This window comes from Coenobita brevimanus, chromosome 57, assembly GCF_032717465.1.
Source record: "Coenobita brevimanus isolate Jiangsu-jjx chromosome 57, ASM3271746v2, whole genome shotgun sequence".
NCBI classification, from domain to species: Eukaryota; Metazoa; Arthropoda; class Malacostraca; order Decapoda; family Coenobitidae; genus Coenobita; species Coenobita brevimanus.
In genome coordinates this window covers 55,550,575-55,563,403 of record NC_137010.1, presented here as the reverse complement: position 1 = coordinate 55,563,403, position 12,829 = coordinate 55,550,575, and the positions used below count along the sequence as shown (strand labels likewise).

Here is a 12,829-nt window from a genome sequence, read left to right as displayed (position 1 = left end):
ATGAAGTGCTTGAGAACTGTATATGCTGAAGAAGGCGTGGCAAGACCCACCACCTTCTTTAGTTGTATAATGATGTGCTTTGAATACCTTTATAATAAAAATTTCAGTCAATCAAGGTAACGCCGTTGAAAATTCGGCCTCCGAAATTTCGTCACCATATTTGTTGTGTATTGCTTGCTGTGTGGAACGTGTTAGTGATAGAAACGAAAATATAATTTTTACCATAATTATAGTGAGTTGGACACGCATTATTCACAGGAAATGATAAATGAAAGTGTTTGTCACTGGTTCATGGCTTCAAAAAATATTTCAAATTCAATTTTAGACAAATGGTGGTGGGCGTTGATGCGGCCGAATTTTTTCTTCCCATGAGTGCAGTTGACTGGTTAAAATATTCATTGCTGTGAAGGTATGCAGAGTACTTATACAACAAAAGACGGTGGTGGGTCATGCCACACAGCTTCTTCAGCAAATTCAGTTGTTTACAGTCAGTGGTTTTAACTTCTTGGGTGTAGCTACACGCCCCTTAGCAAAGACTAGCTTTGGTACATATTATAAAATTTAAAGAAATTTATAAGATACTATACATCACACGTTTTTTTTTTTTTTTTTTTTTTTTTTATGCGAGGAAGAAGGAACCAAAGGCCGTGAGCCTGCAAATATTGTTCCTTCCAAGAGAAAAACAAAATACAAGAGAGAGCCAAATTCAAGATCCGATCATTTCGAGATGCCTGGACACACTCTGTTTGAAAGACTGGAGATCATAGGAAGCAGGAAATACAGACAGAGGGAGACAGTTCCAGAGTTGACCTGTTGCATAAATGAAAGTGGGAGTAACGGTTAACTTTTGCATTAGAGAGTTGGACAGAAAAAGGGTGAGAGTTTGCTGCTAGACAGGTGTTACGTGCCCGTCATAGAGGAGGAGGAATGCATGCAGACAGTTCAGAGGAGCAGTGACAATTGAAGTAGTGATAGAAAAGAGATAAAGATGCAACAGTGCGACAAAGAGACAGAGGCTGAAGGGAGTCAGTAAGAGGAGGAGAGTTAATGAGACAAAAAGCCTTTGACTCCACCCTATTGAGAAGAGCTGTATGTGGGGAGCCTCCCCACACATGAGAGTTGTACTCCACACAGGGGCGGATAAAACCCCTGTATAGTCAACAATTGTGCAGGGGTAAAGAAGGAACGGAGTCGGCTTAGCACACCCAATCTCTTGGAAGCAGATTTTACAAGAGATGTAATATGATCTTTCCAAGATAAGTTCCGAGTAAATGAAACCCCAAGCATGTTCAAGGATGATTCAGGATTAAGCTGAATATTATTGAACATTAGTGGGTATACCTGCGGAATATTTTGTCAGGTTGATAGGTGTAAAAACTGAGTCTTTGATGCATTAAAAACAACCAGATTATTTTTACCCTAGTCAGAGATACAAGCCAAGTCGGACATTAGGTGTGCCATAGCCTCGTCCCTTGTTTGTTGAAGTAACTGCTGAGATGGACGTTGCGGGAACCGAATGGATAAGTGAAGGGTGGAGTCATCAGCATATGAGTGGATAGGGTTAGATGTACAGCTTAGAAGGTCATTGATGAATAAAAGGAAGAGAATTGGTGATAGGACAGAGCCCTGAGGAACACCACTGTTGATAGATCTAGGAGAAGAACGATGGCCGTCTACAACAGCGGCTATAGAACGACCAGAAAGGAAACTAGAGATGAAGGCACAGAAAGAAGGATAGAAACCGTAGGAGGGCAGTTTGGAAATTAAAGATTTATGCCAGACTCGATCGAAAGCCTTTGAGATGTCAAGTGCAATGGCAAAGCTTTCGCCAAAGTCCCGAAAGGAGGATGACCAGGAGTCTGAAAGGTAGGTGAGAAGATCGCCAGTGGAGCATCCCTGACGGAACCCGTACTGACGATCAGAAAGAAGGTTGTGATAGGAAAGATGCTTTAAAATTTTTCTATTAAGAATTGACTCGAAAATTTTTGAGGTACAGGATGTTAAAGCAATTGGACGATAGTTAGAGGGTTGGGAATGGTCACCCTTCTTTAGGACTGATTGAATGAGAGCAAACTTCCAGCAAGAAGGAAAGGTATAAGTTGATAGACAAAGGCGAAAGAGTTTACCTAGGCAGGGTGTAAGCACGGAAGCACAGTTCTTGAGAACAACAGGAGGGACCCCATCAGGCCCATATGCCTTGTTAGTACTGAGGCCAGTGATGGCGGAAAATACATCAGCTGAAGGAGAGAGAAGTATTTATTTTTATTTATTTCTGGGATGGGGGATTTTTGTGTCTTGATCAGTTTTGAAATCCATTTTCATTGCAAATAACCCATACCCCTTTAGGGTGTGAAGTCTTACAGAATGAAATCTTCAAAATCTTTCAAATTATGAAAGACAAAAATCATTAAAATTGATCAAAAAATACAAAATTAAAGCCCAGCTGATTGAAAAATGTAAAAAAATCATAGAAAAAAATTGACGCGACTAATGAAGGAACGTATCCTAACTGTGGGCGCTTCACCTGCCCAGACCCCCTAGTGACATAACCATCAAACTGCCACTAGCCCCAGCCTTTAGAGCTGTGTAAAACCCTCCATGAACAGCTTTGGGGGAGGTGTTGTTTTCGACCAGCTTGTCAACTCTGGGGAGGGGAAAAGGCGGTGCACGTCACTACTTTACGTGGAGGCTTTCCCCCCTCCCCCTCCTCCAGAATCACGTAAATATGGTCGCAATGCCTAACACGCTTTTCCTCCCTGTACCGGCAGGACTTGCCATAGTTTGCACACTTCTTTGGTCAGTATTACACTATGCCGACAGAAAAGGTCTAAGCTCACCATCTTTCATAACCGACCAAGATGACTTTGAAGGAAGAGGAGGAACACTTGCTACAGGGGGAGATGTTGAATAGCACACTGTTTCTCCACCCGCATAAGCCTGGAAGACTCCAGGTTGGGTTGAGGCTGTGAAGGTTCCTCTCTCTCTCTCTCACCAAGGGCATTATCCAAGTAGCTTCTTTCATACTTTTTTGCTTATGCCATTTTAACCCTTTTCAGATCACAAGAGGGTAGCCAGATAAATTAGGGAAAATCACTGAACGAGAAGGACGAAGAGGAGATGAGTGAAATTGTGGAAATTGAAGCCAACAAAACTACTGCAGAAGAGGAAAGTTATCAACATTAGGTAAGCAGTAGGCACCTTGTAACCTTTTATTTCATGGTAGATCGTTTATTGTTTGTATCACTTATCAAGACGCCAACATTCTTGCATGTGTCGGCTTTGGTCACCTAATGACGACTTCCCACACTGCTTGATCTCTGGCAGCCTCCCTATTCAGTAAAGCTGGAGAGACATACTATTACTCTATACAGGGGGGAAATTTTTGAAAAACTTGAGGAGGTTGTTCAGGGGCTGAGTTAAAGGGAAAAAAAAAAAAAATACTGGTATGTCATCATTGGTCCAAATCTTAGTTATTAAAGACCTTATGAGTAAATTATGATAGAGATAATTTTCACCCATAAGATCATCAGTAATTGTAGCTGCATAACATTTGAGAATATGACCCATGTTTTCATATCATGGGGGGAGGGCAGTGAAATGGCGGGGGACAGTGCGACATGAAGGTGATTTGTTTGTGGCCACCTCTTATAGGATTAAGGTGTCTGGCAATAGGTAGAAACCGGTAGATAGAGAGGTTTCATATCATTCTTGCTCAGAATTAGCCATACAGTAACCTCCTGAAGTTTCAAAAATTACCCAGGACACTGTGTACAGTACTCTGTACTGTATTTGCAGCAAGTTTTAGCTTTTCATATTAGATTATTTAGTCACTGGTATATAAGATAGGCAAAAGCAGCATAATTGAAATTTTGAGTTTAATAAGTGATACTACTGTATAGTTACAATATTAATTTTTTTTAGTACAGATATGAGTTTTGACATTCCTTATGTGTCAACATGTGGGTTGGTGGAAGGTTAGTGCCCTTCCCCATAGAACAGCTAACTCAAGACAAGTGGGCACCCCTAATGAACAGGATTATGGGATTTTGCTGTAGATAGTCCACAGTTTGACATTGGATAACTCTTGTTGATATTTGATGTGTAAAATTCACAAACACATAAATAAACACATTAGCACCACAACAATTCAAACCCTCCAACCAAATGGCATCCATCAAGAGCCACCACCAGACATACACCCCTGAGAAACTTCCCTACCCAGAGAGACACGAGTACACCTAACTACACTATGATGCTGCCACCACCCTCCCTGCTACAATACCAGCACAAAATGCAACTCACACAAACTGCATTATGCCCACACTGTAATGCAGCCCCCACACCACATGGAAGTTACTCACCACATACACCATACTATCATAACACTGACAGTCCTTCAACATAACCTCGAAAAAAAAAAAAAAAATCTGGGATTTCATGCAACAACAGTAACAAGATGTGAATGAAACTACACATGCCCAGATACCTTTGAAATCTAAAGGGTCATATGCTTAAACACTAAACCAGAAAATGAAATGCAAGCTTCATTTTTTTTTGCAACAATTTTTCAAGCCAGTAAATAAGATAGATTGTGTTTAGCTTTCCTGTGCCTTCCTGCATCATTGCTGACTGCACTCAGTAATGTGGGAAGCAGGCTGTTCATAACTACTAACCACAGGTCCTCCAAAAAGTACAGTAAAATATTTTGGGTTTGCACTCCACATTCTGATGCAAGGTTTAAGCATATGACCATTACATGAGATGAAGGGATGGAATGGAGAGATATATGAGAGAAGGGGATGTGAGCTGGGAGCAGGGCAGTGAAATGGCAGGGGACAGGGTGACATGGAGGCGATTTGTTTGTGGCCACCCCTTATGGGATTAAGGCGTCTGGCAATAAATAGATAGATAGATAGACCATTACATTTATATTGTAAGTGACTGCAGATTACATACTGTAATACGTCTTCTTCAGCAGTTTATTCAGCACATTGCACTTGGCTCTCCTCTTGTATGTTGTTGATTCTGTATATCTATCTATCTGTAGCGAAATGCCTTAATCCCAGTATATAATCCCATAAGGGCTGGCTGCAGACAGATCCCCTCCATGTTGCCCTGTCCCCTGTCATGTGGCTGCCCACTCTCCAACTCATGCACCCTTCTTTTATATATCTCCACTCCGTTCCTCCACCTCATCCTTGGTCAAACTACATTAGTAACACAATGTTGTTATTACAGTGATATAAATAACATACAAGAGAATGTGAAGGAGTAATATGCAAAGTAAATCACTAAGGAATATGTGCTGAGAAACCTCCTACGACACCTAGTAAACAGCCCAGAAAGCTTGAGTAGGGTTTTGTACATGAGGGAGAGAGTGCGGCCTTTTTTTTTTTTTTTTTTTTAAATAACAACAGAGGAAGGAAAAACAAATAAATAAAAAAATTAATCCATACATTGGATTACAGGTGCCCTCCATTCACAGAAAATCTAACAGTGTGACTTGACCAGCTGCAGGTTAAAGTTTGGGGGGAAACAAATCTGGGGAAGCAAATTCCAAAGAGATGTAGTTTGGGGATTAAGAGAATTCTGATAGGCAGAAGTTCTGCAGTATGGCAGTGTGACAGTCCAGTCATTAGGATTACCAGTTGCCCATATAGCCCAGGGGAAGGCATGGAGAGGTGGCACAATGGATGCAACTTTGTCTGAGCATTTGCCATAAAAATACCTGTAAAATAATGCAAGGGAGGCAACATTCCTTCTTACTTGTAGGGGAGGTATTTTCTTGATAATAGCAGGGTTATTATAATTCCAACAGCTTTGTTCTGAATTTTGTCTAGTTGTTTTAGTGTAACCTCTCCACATCCATTCCACAAGGGTGAACAGCATTCCAGCTGAAAGCGCACATGACTCTTGTGAATTACAGTATATCTAACTCCTCATCAGTGAAGAAGTTCCAGACTCTGTACAGTAATCCAAGTTTCTTTGAAGCAGTTTTGGCAAGTGATCTAACATGAGAGATCCAGCTGAGGGCATTGTTGACTGAAACACCAAGCATTTCAGTACATTTAGAGAGTGGAATATTTGTATCATCGAAGGTAAGATAGGCATTGGGCAATATCTGTCTATTAGTATCTACCTGTCTATCTATTGCCAGATGCCATAATCCCGTACAGGGTGGCCATTTGACTCTGAGTTATTTGTTTTACAGGGAGGGGCACTAACCCTCCACCAACCCACTTGACACGTAGGGAGCACGTATGGTTTGGTTATATGGTTACCACCCAGCGTTGTAAATGGTTTCTTGGCTTACAGGAAACCATTTGGCTTGTCACTCAATGTAAAGCCACCTGTAACAGAAAGAAAAGCATTAAGTAGTGACAGGAAAGATGGGAGAAATAGGAAGAGAGGAGGGCAGGCACAGAAAAAGAATGATAAAGGCTAAGGAAGAAGTAGGCAGCACTACATCACGTGTAAATTGTATATATTTGTTTTTTGTAACGTTAAATGAGACAATGTTATTTTATCCCTATTCAGTGATCTTAGCTGCGTCTTAATTAATGGAGATGGCTGTACTGAGTTGTGAGTTAGAGATATTAATAAATTTTGTGAATGGGTGTTTTATTGTGAATGAACTGTTAAGTGTTGAGTCATCTGCCTATGAATGAAAACCCCCCTGGGGGTAGGGGGGTTTCAAGAATACTCCCCCAGTATCCCTGCTTGTTGTATTAGGCATCTAAAAGGGTTGGTGGTGGTTTAGTGCCCCACCCCATAAAAAGAACGAACTAAACAAGCGATTATAGCGCTTTGGACCAGGACGGACCATACGTTGATGACTAAGGAACAGACAAAGAACATTCTGAGGGTGGGGACATGGAATGTGAGAGGAGTGAATGATGAAGTGAAAGAGAGAGAGATTGTTCAGGTGCTTGAGGATGCAAGAGTGGATATACTGTATGTGGATTGACTGAAGCTAAATGGAAAGGTGAAAGGGTGAGAGAATGGGAATACAGTTTAGGAATATGTGCGGGAGTTAATGAGAATGAGAGGGCAAGAGAGGGAGTATGTCTGATGATAAGCAAGAAGTGGAAGGAGAATATAAGAGAGTATGGAACAGTGGGTGCAAGGATTGTATGGGTGAGGATGAAAGTAGGTATACAAGCGTGGGCGATTGTATGTGCATATGCACCGACAAAGGACCGAGTGGCAAGAGTGAAAGATGAGTTTTGGGCGAGTGTAGGAGCATGTATGGACATGTTTGAGAGGAGTGAGAGAGAGTTTTTGATTGGAGACGTGAATGGCAAAGTTGTGAATGTACGAGTGGTTGGTCTGTGGGGTGTGCCAGCTGAAGTAGATGGGAATGGTAGTGTTTAGGTGGACATCTGTGCTGGTAAGGGGTTGGCAATAGCTAACACCTACTTTAAGCAAAAGATGATCCACAGGTATACATGGAGAGTTATGAGGAGGATGGATGGTGAACTTGTTGAACAAAAGGCAATGATAGACTATGTGTGTGTGGATGAGAGAATGAGAAGACAAGTGGTGGATGCAAGAGTGTGGAGAGGGTGGGGGAATGGAATCTTGGACCATCACTTAGTGATGGCCAAGGTAAGGCTGCAAAGAAAATGATTGAAGAGACGAAGGGGAAGACAGGAGGAAACAGCTCCTGTGAGAAGAGTGGAGAAATTGCAAGACATTGAGAAAATGGCAGAGTATAAGAGCATAGTGGAAGAAAGATTGGGAAGGTATGAGTTAGAGCAGATGGAAGGGGTGGAAGACATATGTAAGATATTCACGGAAGAGAGAGGCGCAGTGTGTGAGGCGGTTTGTGGAGTGAGGAGGAGATGCAGGGGTGTGCAAGGAACAGCATGGTGGAATGATGAGGTGAAACGAGCTGTGGAACAAACGAAGAAGGTATATAGTGAATGGCTAGCAAGTAGAGGTAGGAGAGAAGATGAGAGAGAGATATATGTGAGCAGGAGAAGGGAGATGAAGAGACTGGTGAAGGAGAGTAAGAAGAAAGTGAATGAAGAGTTTGGGAGGAATCTGAGTGTAAAATGGAGGGAGAGTAAGAAATTGTTTTGGAAGGAGGTAAAGAAAGTATGGCAGTGTGAAAGGGGTAATAGTAGGGGAGTGAAAGACAGGAATAATAGATTGCTGGTGGAGAAGAGAGAGATATTGAGGAGATGGAAGGAGCACTTTGAGGATTTGTTAAATGTAGAGAGTGAGAGCAGTGCAAGTATAAGTGGTTGGGGAATGGCTAGGAGAAGAAGAGATGAGAAGAGGGAAGAAGAGCTCAGTAGGGCAGAAGTAGTGGAAGCAGTGAAGAAGATCAAGATGGGAAAGACCCCAGGAACTGGAGTGTGTGGTGAAATGCTGAGGTATGGGGGAGATTGTAGTGGAGTGGATATGGATGTTGTGTAGATTGGCTTGGGAAGAGGGAAAGGTTCCTGAGGACTGGAAATCAGGTATAATTGTTCCTTTATACAAAGGAAAAGGGGAGAGAGAAGTATGTGGTAACCACAGGGGTATTTGCTTTCTTAGTGTGACTGGAAAAATATATGGTAGAATACTCAGTGATTGGGTTAGGCATATAACAGAGGAGCTAGTTGGAGAAGAACAAGGGGGATTTAGGAAGGGAAAAGGGTGTGTAGATCAGATATTTGTTCTAAGATGTTTAGTGGAGAAGTATCTAGGGAAGGAAAGAAAGTGTATGCTGCCTTCATGGACTTGGAGAAAGCTTATGACAGAATAGACAGACAAGGTATGTGGAAGGTATTGAGAATATATGGAGTGGAAGGAAATTGTTGAGTGCTGTGAAGAGTATGTACAAAGGAGCTAGGGCTACGGTGCGAGTGGATGGTGATCTGAGTGAGTTCTTTGATCTCAGTGTGGGACTGAAACAGGGTTGTGTGATGTCTCCATGGCTGTTTAATATACATATGGATGGGGTTGTAAAGGAGGTGCAAGGTAGGGCAGTGGATGTGGGGTTGCTCTAATGAATGAGGTTGAGATTTGGAAGATTCCGTTGTTATTGTTTGCTGATGATACAATTGTTGAGTGAAGATGAATAGGAGTTGCAAGATTTGGTGAATGAATTTGGGACAGTGTGTAGGAAAAGGAATCTGAAAGTTAATATAAACAAGAGTAAAGTTATGATGTTTGAGAGGAATGAAGTCACAGAATGCACAGTGAGGTTGGATGGTGAGGATATGGAGAATGTGAGTGCATTCAAGTACTTGGGTAGTGTGACAAGTAAGGATGGAACGTTGGGGGATGAAGTGCATGAAAGGGTACAGCAGGGAAGGAAGGTTGTTGGTTCACTGAAAGCAGTGATGAGAAATAGGGAGGTGAGTATGGAAGTTAAGAAGTCGTTGCATGATAGTATTGTGATCCCTACCCTGACGTATGGAAGCGAGGCATGGACCTTGCAAGAGGGGAACAAGTCAAGAATGAGAGCAGTGGAAATGAGTTACTTGAGAGGAGCATGTGGAGTGACATGGAGGGACAGGTTTGACGAATGAAGAAGTGAAAGAACATTGTGGGGTGGATGTGGATGTGGTTGAGTAGATTAGGAGAAATACACTGAGGTGGTGTTGACATGTGGAGAGAATGGAGAATGAAAGGCTGACTAAGAGGGTGTATGTAGGTGAGGTGGAGGGAGGGGAAGACCAAGGATGAGGTGGAGGGATGGAGTTGAGAGGTATATGAGGGAGGGGGGAGTGAGATGGGGAGAGGGTAGTCAGATGGTGGGTGACAGAGCAACTTGGAGGCGTTTTGTCTGCGGCCATCCTTTGCGGGATTAGGGCGTTGGGCTATTGATAGATAGATAGATAGGAATAGGGTTGGAGCCAGAACTGATCCTTATGGCATGCTGGCATTGATCGAGTGGAAATTGGAATATACACCATCAGCTTTTATCTTTCTGTCGCTGAGATATGAAGAAATCAGAGGAAGATGATAGGCGAAAACAAGGGAGTTTGGATAGCAGGGATCAGTGCTTTACGCTGTCAAAATTTTTAGATATATCAAGGGTTAGTGCATGAGTTTCATCATGTTGGTCATTTGACTGATGGATGGTGTGAGTCAGGAATTAAGTATATCAACAGTGGATCTTTCATGGCGAAAACCATATTGTATATCACTAATTAAGTTGTTGGATTCAAGATAGTTAACACTGTGCTTATTAATTACAGTCTCAAATACTTTACCAAGTGAAGATGTGATAGCCACAGGTCTGTAATAAGAGAGGTTGGAGGAACTTCCTTTCTTCAGAATTACATTACCTTCTCAGCAAAGGCTGACTAATAATAAACTGAAGGATGAGTGAATGTGACATTCTGATAAGTGATTTCACTGTGCACCCTCGCAGTGAAGCAAACCATGAGTGTGTGGAAATGTCATGCACAACATATCTTCTGTATGCCTAATTACACTTCAGTAGTCATTTAGTACTATGTAACTAACCATTCATATAGTAATATGTCTAATTACACCAGTCATTTGGTAAGTGCCCTAGTCTTAATATATTAATACAGGCAGGGGTTAGTGAGATAGGTGACTAAGTTTGTGTATGTAGTACCTCCACTCCCACCTACATGTCAGGTCAACCATATGTAAGACTGTGGAATCTCCAGCCCAGTTGTAACACATCAGAGTAGTCTACAGCCTCCACAGTGCAGAGATTAAGTATGGGTGTGTGTGGAGAATCGTCTCGGAACACTAAATTAACGGTTGTGAGATATCATGTCCAAAGTTATACCATATAGCTGTAAGTCATAGAAGAAACCCTTCAGCATCCAGACATACCTTATGGCATACACATGGTACACACTGCTGTTTCCACTGCCCCAGGCATCTGTTTTTGTGTGTGTGTGTGTGTGTGTGTGTGTGTGTGTGTGTGAGTTTTACGCCAGGTCCCCCTTTTTTGGATAAGGGCTAAGGCGTTGCCCCTGGGTAGAGGACTTTGGTTTGGAGCGTGTAGCATTTTATGACCGGATGCCCTTCATGATGTCTACCAATGACTCTTGGGTGGATTCGATCCTCCGACCCTTCGGTCAGAGCAGAGCGCTTTAACCAACTGAGCCAGTTTCCTAAGCAGTGTTGACCAAGACAGCATCCTGCTTTCATATTCTGTCACTTTGGGATCCTGGTGTCCATTTTCCCATATAGAAATACTGAGCCTATGGAAGACAAGGGAAAACATTGTGGGCTACAGGATGACAAGCATCACCTGCATAACAGTTGCTAAAGCAATGCAACTATAAGCTGTCTTACCCATCAAGCTGGACTGTGACCACTTCTGAAGCCATCTCACCATCTCATGTGTATGTATAGGAAAGGATGAAGGTGGTGTGGCAATGATGCTTGGGTCTGTAGTATTTAATCCATGCAGTCCAATGACCCTGAGGTGAATAAACCCTATGGTGATGGCAAGAGTGAAATAGGAAATATGTCAATGGCATGTAAGACTTCAGTTTGTGAGATGGGATGTTGAGGGTAACAGAATTCGGTTATGGAAGCAGCTCATCTGAAGAACTTGGCTTGTGTCATCACTCTTTAGTTGCTGACTGTGGAGGAGGTGAACTGTGAGAATTATGGTATGCATCATTGGTACGGTAGTTGGTGGGGAATAACGGTAGTCATTGTCAGCTTACACAATTAACATGAGAGGGGCCAGAACCTACACTGAGTTCTGCACATTGTTGAGACAGACAGTTGTATGATGGAAGGTATTGTTCCAGGTGAAACTGAAGGCAGACTGCATGAAGACCATAAGCGAATCAGAAGTTTGTGGCTGTCAACATGGTCAACACCTGCTGAACCACTCAGTTGCTCACCCTTTACATGCAAGTAAGTTCGCACATGGTTGTTGTCCAAGAGATTGTATACTTTTTGTGAGCATCCTAACAGCAATTACTTAACACCATTAATTTGTAGTGCTTGTTAACTTTCTGTTTAGCAAAAGTTATGTAGGATAATTAATAAAATGTGCAAGTGATGGATAAGTACATAAGTGAATGTCTCTCACACATCACCACCAAACACACTGGTGTTTGGTAGTGATGATTATGTTAGCATTTATTCTGGCTATAAGATGAAACAATGTGGAAACCAGGTTATAGATTTTTGCTAGCTTTGGTAAGCCGGCATAATGATGAGTGTGAGATACTGTCTGATGCACCCAAAGCCAAAAACAGCTGTAGATTTGATAGACCTTAACCATAAACTTAAACCCTTGTTTGTAGGTGACACCTCTTTTTCTGCTTCACTCTTGCTGCTGCCAGACAGTTTCATTCAACTCAGGAAAGGCCTCTTATACTGTACTGTAAGGGTTTATTCAAGCTAAATCTAACCCCTCCAATTCAAAAAGTCTGTTCTAAGCTGAATAAAGTCATCAGGATATGGAAAGCATAGAATGAAAAAAGACATCACAGACTGTGTGGGTTAGATTGCCAGGGATCACTGTAAGCAGAGTTGTTTGTCATTTACCTCAGCATCAAAAGCTCTTGGGTGTTAATATTTTGTACTTTTTTTTTTTTTTTTTTTTTTTTTCCTAACAGGGATTTTCTTCAGCTGATTCACTGGTGTTATAATGAATGCCAGAGTAAGCCTGAGACTTTGATATTGTGAAGAGAACCAGGAGAGTTAAAATGGAGGTGGATGAGGAACGACAAAGTGTGGACTTCACCAACGGTGCTGGTGACTTGCACGACGATGTTAATGATGTTCCTTACTCAGGTGATGCGAGTGGAATCATATGCAACAGTAGTGATCGTGAGTGTGATGTCAAAAGCAACGTTGTTATCGATTCCATTCCACACTCCAA

At 42.0% G+C, this 12,829-nt stretch overlaps 1 long non-coding RNA gene across 1 annotated transcript; it reads left to right on the top strand.

Moving 5' to 3' along the window:
* The first annotated feature begins 3,088 nt into the window (after positions 1 to 3,088).
* Positions 3,089 to 12,794, top strand: LOC145402146 (uncharacterized). The gene is made up of 3 exons (XR_013897711.1): positions 3,089 to 3,183; positions 11,745 to 11,853; positions 12,564 to 12,794. It is a non-coding gene; the product is annotated as an uncharacterized LOC145402146 (long non-coding RNA).
* Positions 12,795 to 12,829: the final 35 nt, after the last annotated feature.